Raw genomic sequence first — 14,979 nt, 5'->3', positions numbered from 1 at the left:
AAATGCAAAGTTTAAGGACAATTAATAGAAGCCAAACTCATTCGAAAGTAAACCATGATTAAGAAATGCAGTAGATTGAATGAGGACATGCAATAACGTCAGTTGGGGGTATGTAGAGTCTCCAAAATGTCCTCAAAATATCATCCACTTTCACCTTTATTGCCACCATTTAACTCACATGACGCAACTCCATAGCATATAACATTTCATTAGCCTCCATTTTCATGATTACATGGGGTTACCTTTGTGTTTTCCAAAAGCTAATGATTTCTAGTATTTTCAGTGAATTTATTGTTGAAATTTAGAAATTTGACAGATACCTTCTAATAATTAAAAGTGGCTTGAGTTTCATGAGATGTGTAGGTCATTTGGAAGCTTCCAAGGTACCCTTATGTGGCCTCCAATGCTCAAATTCGAATTCCCTTCAAGATATGGAAGAAGATTTGCATAAACGTCAAAGAGGATATGTGTATCATCATTACCTATTTGAGTTGTAACTCTATATGGGCCTCATAACTACCTATTTGAGTTGTAACTCTATGAGATTTTTTAGGGATCTGGGGAAAGAATAATGGACCTCCATTAATGAGGCAGCTTCTTATGTTTTTGTATAAATAGGAGAGCCTCCTCCTTTCAGACGCATGTGTAAAGTTGGAGATACTTGGGTGTTCAAGTTAATATTACTCATGTTTGAATGGAATTTAGATTTAGCACCATAAGCACGAGTGATGTTCACCTCTTTCTGGTAATTCTTGCATTGGGAGCCTCTCAAATCGCCATCTCTCATGCTTTTGGATTGGCCACCTATAATGTGTGAGAATTATTGTTTTTCATAGATTAAGATTTATACTTTCATAGATTAAGATTTATTTCCTTCATATCTTTTCCTATGTGAGAGGTTAAGAGTGATTGTTTTTTATTTTCTTTCATAGCTCTTCCTGTGTGAGAGGTTAAGAATGACTGTTTTTGCTTTCATTTCATCTCATGTGCTTTTGATTATTTATTTCATAGGACCCTGATATGATAATGCACACATGATCCCTTAGAGTAGATTTCATTTCATGCAATTTCAATTCCGGCAAGTGTGGTATATTGATATTTGCTTCCTGCAAGTGTGGTAGATTAAGATTTCAATTCCTACAAGTGTGATGGATTAAGATTTCAATTCCATGCACTGTACTATAATTTCTTTTGAATTGATTTTGGAATTTGAATAGGTGAATTTGGTTTGTCGTTATTTGGTTTCGCAGTTATATTGATCTAAATTGAAAGTTAATTTCTAGCATATATAGTGCATGCACGCTTCAAAAGTTTTACGAAATTCCCGGGTTGACAATTAAATGATATGTAATTAATTTGCGTCAACACAACTACAAGGCTCTCCATGTTACAGGTGGTGGAGATTGTAATTAAGAAGCTGAAAACATGAAAGACAAAGGACTTGGTTGAACTCCAAGCAGAGTATCTAAAATGGGGAATGAACACTCTTGCACCACACATCATGGAAATATTCAATAACATCATTCAGCAAGGTCTCCCAAGGGACTGGACAACTAGACTAGAAATACCCCTTTTTAAAAGTGGAGGCATTAATAATCCTTCCAATTATAGAACCATTATGATCAATCCTTTGTTTGCAAATATTTTGGGTAACATGGTAGAAAATAGAATCCGTAACTAGGCAGAAGTAAAAGAAAAGAGGGCAAAAGAACAAGCAGGTTTTAGGCCGAAGCATTCTACAGTGTATCATGGTATCACATTGGGAGACATTATTGAAAAGGTTTAGGGGGACAAAGAAGAAGTATTCTACTGCTTTGTGGACTTCGAAAAGGCAGTTGACACAGTCCCTAGAGATAAGTTGTGGTGTAGAATGGAAGAGCTTGAATTTCATTCGCATTATAGATATGTTGTCCATAGACTTTATGAAGAGGTGAAAGTCAAAATTAGAACCTCAATGAGTATTTCAGAAAGCTTTAGAAGTGACATTGGAGTCAAGCAAGGTAGCACTCTATCTCCTGCTCTTTTTGGTTTATATATTGATAAACTTGAAGAGTGGCTAAATCTGCAAGGTGGAGATGGTGTTCGGTTGGGGGAGTTTGTGATAAAACTTCTTTTATATGCTGAAGATCTTGTTTTGATATCTAAATTGGCCCATCGATTGCAGATGCACTTATATGCTCTTGAGCATTTTTATAGAGGAGTGGGGATGTAAGTCAATATTAGCAAGACCAAAATAATGATTTTCTCTAACAAAAGGAAGCAGAGCCAGTGTACGTTCTTCTTTCAAGGAAACATTCTCGAAGAAGAAAATGAGTACAAGTACCTCGGGATTGATTTCAAAAATAAAAAAATAATTGGGAGGACCGCAGGAAGAAGAGAATTTCAAGAGGGTGGAAAGCATTATATTCTCTTCAAAATAGTTAAAGTGATTTTTTGACTCCTATTTTGTCCAGTGATGCTATATGGATGTGAATTTTAGGTTGGCAACACTCCCATCTTAAAATGGAAACATTTTGAGAAAATCCAAAAACGCTCAATCATGAGCAAGTTAAAAATAAAAAGTTTGGTACCTTATGAGATAATGTTGACTGAAACAGGAGTAACTCCCATTGAAGCAATTGCTATGGTGCAACTCAAAATATATCTTAAAAGAATTGAGCAAATGGGAGTAGGTAGATGGCTTAATGTTATTTTCAATGAAGGCATGAGTGAAAGAAAGAAAACATGGATGAGACAAAACCACACATGGATGCAAAAATTGAATATCTACCTCAATGTCTGTCCCACAAATAGAAAGGAGCTAAATGATTTCGTTATAGACAAGTTTCGTAAACGGGTATGGGGTAAAGAGTTGGGTAGAAAGAAGAAGTACTACATTAAGGAATTCAACCCTATGTGTAATCTCCAACAAAAGGAGTACATTAGAGATAGCATTCTGTGGAGGGAAAAGGTTATTATTTCTCAATTAATAGCCAACTCACATAAAACTCGGTGTGAAATAGGATGGTGGAAAAGACCTAAAGAAGCTTGGGAAGAACAGGTGTGAACATTTTTCACGTCTGGGGTAGTGGAAGTGGAAAAGCATTTCACTTTGGAATTTGATTCATTCAAAGACATCAAAGAAAGTTATGGGAATAGGTTAGCATCAGTTTCTTGGCATTGTCCTTTCAGCAAGGGGATTATTGGCAGGTTGGGCCAACTCATCAGTAGTTTGAATAAGAAAATGATTGAATTGAAAAAAGTGAAGAATTGGGAACTAATGGTCCCACCAACTATTTTTAGTCTCATGGATGTTAAAATATCATTTCATTTCATTTCATATACTACCAACCCATTAATCTATCAATGTCACAGTATATATTGGTAGTTGAGGCCTTGGATCCAAGCTCACGAGGAAGGATATCAGAAGTTGAGCAGTATGTTGAAGTGACAACCTTCCTCTACATAAGGTTGCTCATGGCTGCACGCAACATAAATGTGTAGAGTATGCCGAATGGACACACACGTCCCAAAGAGTATTGTATGAGAGAGAAAAATTTAGTGATGTGATATAAATAGACAAATTGGAGAGTAAATAGTTTGGGAAAAGCTAGAGTCTTACATCTTCTCTTTTCACAATTTTCCTAGGGAGTGCAAAGATCCATTCCTCAACATTTTTTCATTTTTCGTAGGTTGGGAGTGGGACATGGTAGCGGATATCATGGGAAGGACTGTTTTGGATAGGCTACAAGGTAGAGCACTTGTGACCAAAGGGAAAAATGGGATAGTCATTGTCGTACACATACATGATGTCGTTATGGAAATCAACAGAAGGAGAATAGAGGGGGTGAAATTCAACTTCACTATAATAAGGGAATTTCCGTACTTTTGGGAAATGAGGATGAAAAGCTATCAAATGTATGATCTTGATCCAATTATGTTTTATACCATGTCTATGTTATAACTAACCATTATGTAATCGAAGGGAGGGAATTTATTTTCGCTAACCAGAAATAATGGTATCATGTGTATCAACAGTGCTTTGTGCACTTAAAGCAATGTTTCATTGAAAAAATAAGTTACTAGATTATATTTCACTGACAATTCTTGCATTTGGAAACTTTAAACCAAACTCAGTAGAGGAACATTTAAAAGCTTTTTTTTTCTTAAAGGACGCAATTCTAATTCTACATCAAACTTTCACAGATGAAATGACTAAGATATTTAATTTATAAACCTACCAAGGTTTTAAATCAAATCAATAAGGAAAATATACTTCAAATATTTAGTCCGTGTTTCTTCATTGTGCTTTTCTTATTTATTTTCAAAATAGAGCATTAATGATTTGAATATGATTTTCACATATCATTTGATTAATTTGCAAATGCCTTCAAACCTTAGGTACATGGAGATAATGGAAAATTATCAAGCAGCTAATGGGTTGTTAATTTGTAGATATAATAATTATCAAGCATTAATGAGATGATCAAAACCTAACTTATTTAGAATGGCCAAAGACACAATACCTTTAAACATAATCCAATGCATCCTTGATCTCCTCTTTGAAATGGCGATCGATCCCTAGCCTCTCAACAATATCAAAAACTCACAAGCGTTCAAGTAGATCAAGCGAATATTGAAAAGGCAGTGCAATAACAAATTCTCCATTTAACAATTTTTACAAATTATATATATAGAAAAGGGCCTTCCTGAAATAATATTTTCATCTTGATTCCATGGTTTTTGAATTTATTCAAGATGAAATTCAAGAATTCCAAACATTTTTTGTTCCTTGTATGCATGAAGACAACTGCAATAGATGTCGGCGAGCTGAGCAATGATCCATCCTTGGATTGAAGTTTGATTATTTTCTCCCAATCTATTGTTTCTTGCAGGCCTCCCAAAGAATACAGTAATGTTGCTCAAAAAGGCATAGGGAAGATTAGTAGGAAGCTTGGTCCAAAGTATTATACAAAACCTACAAATTACCAATAGGGGATGATGCAAAAATTGTAGGTTAGCATGGACATCTCCTTATTGTTCCTACCAAAACTTCTTGTTAGATTTCAAAAATAATATGAAAATTTGCATCTTGACATGCATGAAACATCACAACATGTTGCAACAGTTTCTTATAAACGAACTCAATCTCAGCTGATAGGGCATGTCTCTTCCAATTCTCCTGTTTTGCTCGAAACTTCTCATTGATGAGATATTTAGTATCAACTCCTTACAATTGTAGCCTCTAGACTAGAATTATGTTCCAAGGTCTCAACTATCATGGGATATCCTGTAATGGCCATCCCATTTAATCTACTCATCAAATAAAATAAAAGAACATGCTCACCTTGATAACTTACTTGTGCATCAATGTCCATATCAAATAATGGTGTCACTATTGAAGCATCATCTGATGCACGCGAAAACTTTGCGATTTCAAACGGATTAGGTTGTCTAAATTGGATTTTTTGCATAGACTTTGGAACTTTTCATGCCACCCCTGAAAATTTTCAAAGTGAAATCCTTTTGTAGGCTTTTTCATGAGTGCCTATATTACGTTTTTCTTGCCTATCCATTGATTTTCCTATCTATTTCTATTCCATGATGATAGGAACACAACACATGAATTTTCATTCAGAGGGATATCAAGTTGTTTCTAGACTATGTTGATCTTCTAATATTTCTTGGTTTTGTATATCTCAAACCTTTCCCTCTTTTCTTAGTAGTGAAGTCCCAAATCTCTGTTTCCTTTCCTCAACACAGGTTGTAATATTTCTTTGGTTAAAATGATCTCTTATACAAGCATCTAAACCAGAACTATACATTAATTTACTTTCAATTCTTTTGATTCTTCAGCTTCTGTTAAATAGCTTCCAATAACTTTCTTGCGTCCAAATTCCTTATTCACTTTAAGCTTGTCTTCAGATGATAACATAGGTGCACTACATGTAACATCCATCTCAACTAAATTCCTTTCATTTCTATTCTCATAGTTTTCTTGCATTATGATTTCCTTTCAATTACCAATTAAAAAGACTTGCATCAATGATGCTAGCTGTACTTTGTTCAACAAACTCAAGTTTAGACAACTACCCAAAAAACTCACCATCATCAAGTCTATTCATGTTAATAAAATCCCCCTAACTCTATTCATATTTCAATATTAAAAAGACAAATCATGTAAGATATACTAGTAATTAGCATCATTATATTAATTAAAAATATAATCAAATAACTAAATATTTCGTAATCACTAAAATAAGAATTAAATATTGAAATAAAAAAAATATGAAATAACTATTTGAAATTTGAATAATGAATAAAAATATATGTAATAATATTTTTTTAGATAAAATGTTTATTAATAAATAATTAAGGTTTAGTGGTTAATTCAATTTTTCATATTGATAATTCAAATTCAAAATTACATGAATATGAATATTAAATAATATTTTTTAATATATATTTTGTATATTTTAATGTAATATGTATATTATGATTTTCTTCTAGTATTTATATTAAAAAAACCAAAATTACAATATAGCAAATTGAATTTTATTATTTTTATTACTTTTAACTTTATAAGGATACTTCAAGATCTCCCAACTTTATATTATTTTTAACCGATATATAAATGTTTACCTATCAATCCTTTACTTATTATAAATTGGATATATTAACATAAATTTAACTTATTAAATAAGCATGTAAAAATGTGTACAAACTTTTTTACATTACACCTATATTGGCTGTTATATTATTCTTAACCCATATGTAAATGTTTATCAACCAATCCTTTACTTACTATAAATTAAACATATTTTTACATTACACCTAGAAGACACCCTTATAACACCTAATTTAAGGTTCCGAAACATTAACTAAATAAATAATATGATAAATGAAATTACCAAATAATTAAGAAAAAAATGTATGGATTGCACATTCTTTGAATTTATTACCATTAAAATTGATTATCATTGGGAGTGAGTATTATTTAAATGAATACCCTACTTACTCAGTTTTAACTCTAAAATAAAATCTTCCTGGGTGAACTGTATTATGTCCTAATTGATTATCATTAGGAACGTGTATTATTTAAATGAATACCTTACTCATTTATTCTAATTTAAAAATAAAATCTTCCTGGTTATATTTGGAAATATTCCTTGTTATATTTGGAAATTGTTGTGTGCATTGTATTATTATTATATTTAATTTTTCTTTTTATTAGTGATATGATAAATTTGTGAGGTAATGATTTTGATTTTTAAACTAAAACATATAAATTCCTCATATAAAATGCAAACAAAAATCCCATATTATATATATATATATATAATCTGTGGTGACAGTTCAATTGATGATTAATATGTGAACTAGTTCAAAAACCCTTGTTATGACCAAGCTTAAGAAAACAGTGAGACTGGAAATCATCAAAAATGTACTAGTTATAACTACACACTCGGGAGTTCTTGGGAAATAACAAAAGAAATTATATATATTTTTAAATACAATAAGAATTACTCCCAAGTTCTTTTATCTTTTTATGTTTAATAAAATCTAAAATTAAACTCCAAAATAATGATATGCCATTAATCACAAAGAAAAAAAGAAAAAAATTAACTTTTCAACTGAACAAAAAAATCAACTTTTTCATCTAATACAAAACCACCAACAACAACCAGGGTGAGACTACTACAAATCAATTTTACAAAACATAAGCTATGTAAATCATAAATATGCGCATAACATATTGAGAGAAGGCTATGTCATGAGAGTCTTTAGAGAAAAAAACCGTTGTCATGAAAGGTAGGGTATATTACCCTACTAAAACACCACGACTTTACCACGACAGATAGAATAGTCACGACATACATGTTTACGAAAATTGAATTTCATCAATCTCGATCCAATAACATACATGTCATTGCATTTTCCAGGACATTCCATTTTCATTTTGCGTTAAACATTCAAAATTTTCCAACTAACACAGCGGTCTGCAATTTATTACACTCACACAAAAAACCTAATCTCAATAGCGGAAGTAGATCCATGCAGATACTCGATACATGGCATTGCATTGTCAGTGTCATTGATACTCGATCCATTTTCATTTTGTGTTGAACATTTAATTATGTTTTTCAATAAACACGGCGGTCGGGAATTACAGTCCCAGAAAAACTTAAATCATAATGGCAGAAATAGATCCATGCAGATACTGGATACAAGCATTATCCATGTAATAACTGAAACAAATAAAATATGCAATTGCAGCACCAAGAAAAACGTAAACCATCCATCCATGCAGATACTCAATCCAAGCATTATCCATGTAATGACTGAATGCTTCTCGAGATGTCCATGTAAGACCTATTATTATCTAACCGAATAGAAAACATATCCATGCAAATACTGCATGCAGATTCTCAGAAATAATTGCATCCCAACAAATGTTTCTCTGGATGTCAATGTAGCCCCTACCATTATTTAACTGCATTTAAAAAAACAAGTAATAACTACAGCTCAACTGAATAAACTATTCATCTACCAAAATTCTCATGCCAAAATAATAAGAGGCACTACCGCTCAGAGCTTACAAATGCAAGTAATTAATGTGGGAGATCCTTGCAGCTACTTCGCGGGTGACTTAGCTGATCCATTCGGAATTACTTCAGCATGGTCGGCAGTGGGATTGAGCTCATCCCAAGCTTCAATCCAAGTGACCATGGCATTTGCCAGCTTCTGGAAATACGAATCTATTACTCCAAGTTTCTCCCTTACCTGCTTTGACAGCTCAATGTAGCATTGCTGGACAGAGGTACATTCCTTTGGAAGTGTGGCAGATTGGAAAAATGGAATAATGTCCTCTTGCCAGAATATTCCCTTGTATTCTTTCTTCAAATTAACAAAAGGGTTACTGGCCTTGCTGTGCCAAATGTATGGCAGCCCTGTCTTCACACCCAATCCCAAGTGGTCGCAGATGACCTTGACACACCATCCTGCCCACATATCGTCATAGCGACCAATAGGCTGGCCATCACCCATCAAGCCAAAATACATGGCAGGGCCAATCAAGTCCCGATTGAAGGCCAAATTCATGCCACACATGGGGAAAAGCGTACCCTTTGGAATTGTCAAAACTGCATCAACATATCTGGTGTTGCGTTCGGAAGGTTTGACAAGCTGTGTGGGGGCATCGTAATCAGGGATATTCATCCAGAGGCCATGAGAAACTGCAGTGGGTGTTCCATGGCGAAGGCTGAAGGGGTACCCACGTACAAAATCTGCACCCTGTCTGTATGGATCATACAGTGTATTGAAAAAGAATGGAGTTGAAGGAGAAAGCAAATTCATAATGTGCTGCTGGAGAGCATTGATGTCATTGCCGGAGGGATCTTTGGCAACGAAGCAGTCATCGTCAATAGTAAAGATGTATTTCTTCTTAGAGACCATGTAGCCGAAGCAACGGCAGGCACTGTCCTTGAAAGAGATGCAGGAGGCCTTGGGGCCCAGGATCCTCTCGATATCATTTCTGTTGTACAGTTCGTAATCGAAACCCTATATTTTAATGGTAGATTACTCATAGCCAAAAGTTGCTTTAAGAGTAAGTCTAATTAAAAATTTGTGTTTGATAAGTAAGTATTCATCTTTTCTAATTTTTTTTCTAAGGGTTTTAATTTATTTTTAAAGGAACACCTAACATCTAATGAGTAATATTAATTATTGTTACAAAGTTGGTCCAATGCAAGAGTAAGAACCTTATTGACTTCTTTAAAGTTGGTAAGGATTTGTGAGATTTTTTGCTAAAGTGAATCGGTAAATCATTGGAGTAATTTGAGTAAGGCCCAATATCAAATTTAGCAGTTGCCACTATAACACCAAGAGTATATCCATCAACCCGTATGCCATATATCTAAGGAATTTATAACTTAGCAAGATTCGAGACTCCACGAGGGAAGGAGAGTCCACTCCTTAAGCCTTATCACAACAGGCCAAAGATGTCCTCTTGCGAGATTTGAAACTTGGTGGAGGTGATAGCGTCCCATTGTGCTTCTAGATTTTAACATACAAACTAAACATTGTTGAGGTAGATATCAATTTGGATCAGTGTACCAATGAGACAAGGTAATAATTTTGACAGCATGAGAACATATAACTATGTTGGGAAACTAAGTTAAGGTTTGTTGAATTAAAGATTAATGCTCTTATGTTTGTCGATATGAGGGGATTTTAGATTTACAACCATTTTGGGAAGTCAACTCCAATATTTAAAGCCATTTGAAGCCTAATAGATGTTACTCATAGGAAAATTTTCGTTTTATTATATTTATCGAAGTATGTAATTATAGAATAAATTTAGAGTGGTGGTGCTGTATGAATGAATCAGGTTGAGAATGGTGGCCATTACTTCATATGATTAAAACTTGGTTTTATTCCATATCTCTAATTCCTCTAAGCTTTAAAAGTAGGATACATTTGCAGTATGTATGATAGTTTTGGAAAGATATTCTAGGGCTCTTTATCCTACCAAGAATAATCAACGCATATACAGATGCAATTTTACTTTCCTAATAAAATTACAAGATTTTATTTCCTTGAAAAAAAACACAAAAAAAAAGGTGACATTTGCAATTGTTGTTGGTGTGCCGGCAACTCTCACTTTGTAGGCCATTGTCTCCCTACTTAAAGTGGTATCACAGAAAACACAATTTTTCTTGTTGAAAACAAATTCAATGAGAATTCCAACAAAAAGTGAAGGTATTAGGGATAAGTGTTCCCTATCATGTAGATAGTGTTGTGAGAGCATTGTGAACTATTGAAGGGACGTCTATCAAAGATATGGATAAGCACATTCGATAAAAGTGTCCTGCTACTATGGAATGAAAATGCAATTGTGTAATTCAGCTTAGGTGCCTACGTTATGGAAACACGTTGTAACTTATACATCACAAAGATGAACCACATAGTGATAAACACTTTCAATAAAATCTAAGATGAATGCCTCTACTACAATGACAAAAAAATAGAAACTAAACTAGAGAAATTCAAAATATCACCTCTTAAATAATTGCATCTAAATTGGAACATTTTTTTTCCATTGAGGTATCCTTGGATTGGTGAAACGACATGTCTATATTTGAGAAATCTAATATAAACATTGATCTACAACAAAAAATGATGTCTAGCCATATGATGTCTAGTATCAATGAAACAATTAAACAACCATTCATGTTGAGTACAAATGAATATTACAACATTAGAAAAAGAAATTACAAAGAATAACAATCAATAATAAAGAATTAATGATTAAAAAGAAAAACAATCCAAACATTTCATTTCGCTTGTCCCTTACAACTAAAGCAATTTACCAAGGCTCATTTTATTTTGACAATAAGAAACTCCATAATTAACCTCTTAAAAGAAAGGAAACGTAGTCACACTTACTAGAAAATCCACATATAACCAAAATGACATCACAATGCATTCAACTTTACACTTACACGTCACAACAATGAATATGCTTCCACTAAATTTGAGTATACTAGATCTCTTAACAAATGAAAACGAACCACTTAATATCGTACTTATTGATGAATCGTCATTGATAAGGTTTTCAATATTATATAACATGGACAAAAGGCTTAGATAAATTCTACATGCTTCAACAACACCTTTCAAAAATGTCAAAATCATATTTTGTGGTGGCTCTATCAAGCATAACCTATCTATGATTCTTGGAGTTTTGAAAAGCCATGTTTGTCCTATGAAATGATGTCCTATAGCTTTTGGAGAGATATCATAAAATGTTTCAAGCTCAAACAAGTCATGAGGTAAGAGAACAAAATATTCATATCTAGTTTTAATAGAATTAGGACATGTTCTCAAACACGAGATGATGCTAACTATATTCAAAGGATATTATCTCGAAACATTTGGTGAACAATTTGTTTACCCATCTATGTGGGTTCAAGTCTATGGAAGCATGTTATATCCAGACCATTAGTGATGTTTATGAAATAGTCGCGTTTGGTATAACAATAGCAGCCATATTTTCAAAGATACCGATTCTCCAGGAATTCTCATTAATGTTAAAAAAACATGATGTTAACTATTTCAATAAACACTACTACAAATGTTCAACAAATGATCCAATTTGTAGTTTTCCCATAGCATAATGTAGTGTGTGAATTATACACTTTAATACCGATAACAACCTACACTCTTAGAGGTACCATGGTGCAATCTACTTTTGTGGATTTTGTGTACATGCGTGACCTAAGGATAACCTCTTTACTATTAGTTTCTATAGCATCAAATGTGTTCTCACCAAAAAATTTGGTGGAGAGGTTAGAATGCATGAGATCTTCAAAACTAAGAAATTGTTTCTGGGAATTCCACTTCAATATGGCTTAATTAGATTCTTAAACAATTTTTAAAAATTTCGTCAGTCTAAACTTAGGGAATATGGTTAATTAATCAGAATTAATTAAGTCGAGGTGTGAATCATATATAATTTCACATGGATAGATCCAGGAATGATCTCAGCCATCAATTAAGATTTAATCTTGGTCATTCGTGTCCCAACAGGAATACATAAGAAGGGATCTATGTGGTGATGGAGAGGGCATGAGAGTCACTTGGAGAATTCAATTTTCTAGAGTAGCATCAGTTAGTTGCTGGAGAGTTCGAGCTTCAATGAGGCAACGAAGGTAGTGAGGGGCAGGGACGGTGATCCAGAGGACCTTTTCTGGATCTGAAAAGGTAGCGGCAAGGGGCCGAGTTATTCCCAGTGAGACAATGCAGAGGAATGCACAGTTTCTTCAAAGGATAGGAGTGTCGGATAAACGATTTACTTAATAGAGATAGGTATAACCAATTCCTCAGAGGTGGTTCAGATGTTAGACGTCATAGGGTTTGTGTAGAGCAGCGTAGAGGCTAATGCACAAGGTCTGAGAGGACAGGTTTATGAAGAGAACTTGTGTTGAGATTACTTGTGGAGGAAGGGTAATTCCCTCACATAATTTTTCCATATTTTTTTGTTTTTTGGATTACAACTTGAGCTTCCACAGTTTGTGCTCAAAATTTCACTACTGCATTGATTTTCCCAAGTTGGGTTTTTCCGGGGACATTTGTCCAAAAATAACGGTGTCCTTTTTATTGTGTGTATGTGCTAGTATTTTCTCAGTTTCCAACACTATTATTTCCGCAATTTTATTTGTGAAGGTTGCAGTGTGATTTATTCAGTTTTTATTGTAGTAAATATATTTTTAAATTAATTAACAATTAGAAGAATAATTTTGAGTTGCTGCAATAGGATTTTAGTTTCAAATTTTCCACATGGTATCATGTTAGGTCCCTATAATACTAGTGATTCCCCCATTACTATTATCATTGTATTCCTTATTGTTATTGTTGTGCCCCTATTGTCCTCATATTGTTATTATTGTGCCCCATAGAAGCCCACTATTTCTATTATTGCGCCCTTATATTATTATAGTTATGTTGGCTTTGATTATATTGTGACCCATTACACTCCTATATGTAGAAAGGAGTTTTTTTCATTTGTATCTTGGAAGAATGATTTATTTTGTGTAATGTAAATGAGGTTTCCTCCCTCGAAGAGGTTGATTTTGAGGTCATTGATCTCTCTTTTCTTCTATTTTGTGAGCTCGTTACATAACATTTGGTATCAGAGCTTTAGATTCTAGGGTTTTGTTGCTCCAAACAGGTCACCATCGCATTTTCGCTATAAGGTTTTTTTATATGAAGTTTCAGAAGCTGCAATTAAAACCCATTTGACCCTAAATCTCTATGAACCTCATATACGAATTTCAGATCTTTTCTTGCTATATTTCTAGAGATAGGATCAAAGGAAGTTAGGGTTTTCACAGGCTCCTGAATTATATCTCAAACATGTTACGTGGGGAAAATCGTCATAACTTTGTCTCTAAGCATCTGATTGAAATTTCGTAAGAAAAGAACACAAGACAAAAGCAATTGAATAAAAGCACAATAACTCACCTTAACTAAACTTAATTGCAATCAAATTTTGTTAAGGTTGAGTTTTTACATTGTCGAAATCATGCCCAAAAATTTGTTATTGGTTTTATCTAGTGTTATGTCTTCAACTATGATGCTGGAAAGAAGAACTGTAAGGGTGCTTTATCTGCATGATCGATTGATGAATTTCTGATTGAGGATTGTTTTGTATAAATCATCAAGTATTCACAAATAATATTTCTTTATCTTTATGAAATGTTATGATTCAAACATAAATTGAGGAAATTGTTTTTTTACAAATCAGATTTATTATCGCAATTGTGAAAATGGACTAACCATTTGAAATGACGACACATCATGAACTTGTTAATTAAGAAAAAATTTCATATGTACCTAGAGAATTTGATCACTTCTCTTTGAAAACACTTATGTTTTCTTTCCATATTAGTTCCATCTTTGTTTTCAGGTTCTATGACAATCGAAGAACTGAAGGAGGCCAATTTGTGCACGATTGGTTTTCTAAGACAAATTTCAAGAAAAATGAACCAATTGAATCCATTTCTATCATCCATAAATTCCATCATTTTTCCTCTCCAAACTCACAAGCTATTCAAGAACTTTCGCTAAGCATCGTCATCGCCATTTTCCTTGCAAGTGTCACATGTTTTCCACTTAAATTTTCCATAATTTCCATTCATTAACCCATTAATAGAGACATTCAACTCGCTTACATGTTGATTTGTCCTTTTGCTTTCTGTTCACTTGTTTACCCTCTTGTCATTTTCCTTTTCGTTAAATAAATCTTGCTTGATGCAAATTTTCATCTATAGACCTTCCAAAATCATCATTTAATACTGTTGTTAGATGATGGGGGATTCATAATGCTTCCCTTCTAACAAGGCTTGGCCTATCGACATCAGCACATTATCTAGCTTCAGGGCTAGAATCCTTATTAATACCTTGAGGCTTGTATGAATCAATGACAAGTTCTCTCGC

General features: G+C 33.5%; 1 pseudogene; it reads right to left on the bottom strand.

Annotated features, from left to right (window-relative positions):
* Positions 1-8,613: 8,613 nt before the first annotated feature.
* LOC149232239 (putative UDP-arabinopyranose mutase 2 pseudogene) lies at positions 8,614-9,549 on the bottom strand (annotated as a pseudogene).
* Between the last annotated feature and the right edge of the window lie 5,430 nt (positions 9,550-14,979).

This window comes from Pinus tabuliformis, chromosome J, assembly GCF_031772625.1.
Source record: "Pinus tabuliformis cultivar Carrire ecotype Pingquan chromosome J, CPIR1, whole genome shotgun sequence".
Taxonomy (NCBI): Eukaryota; Viridiplantae; Streptophyta; class Pinopsida; order Pinales; family Pinaceae; genus Pinus; species Pinus tabuliformis.
This window is presented reverse-complemented; position numbering and strand designations above follow the sequence as displayed.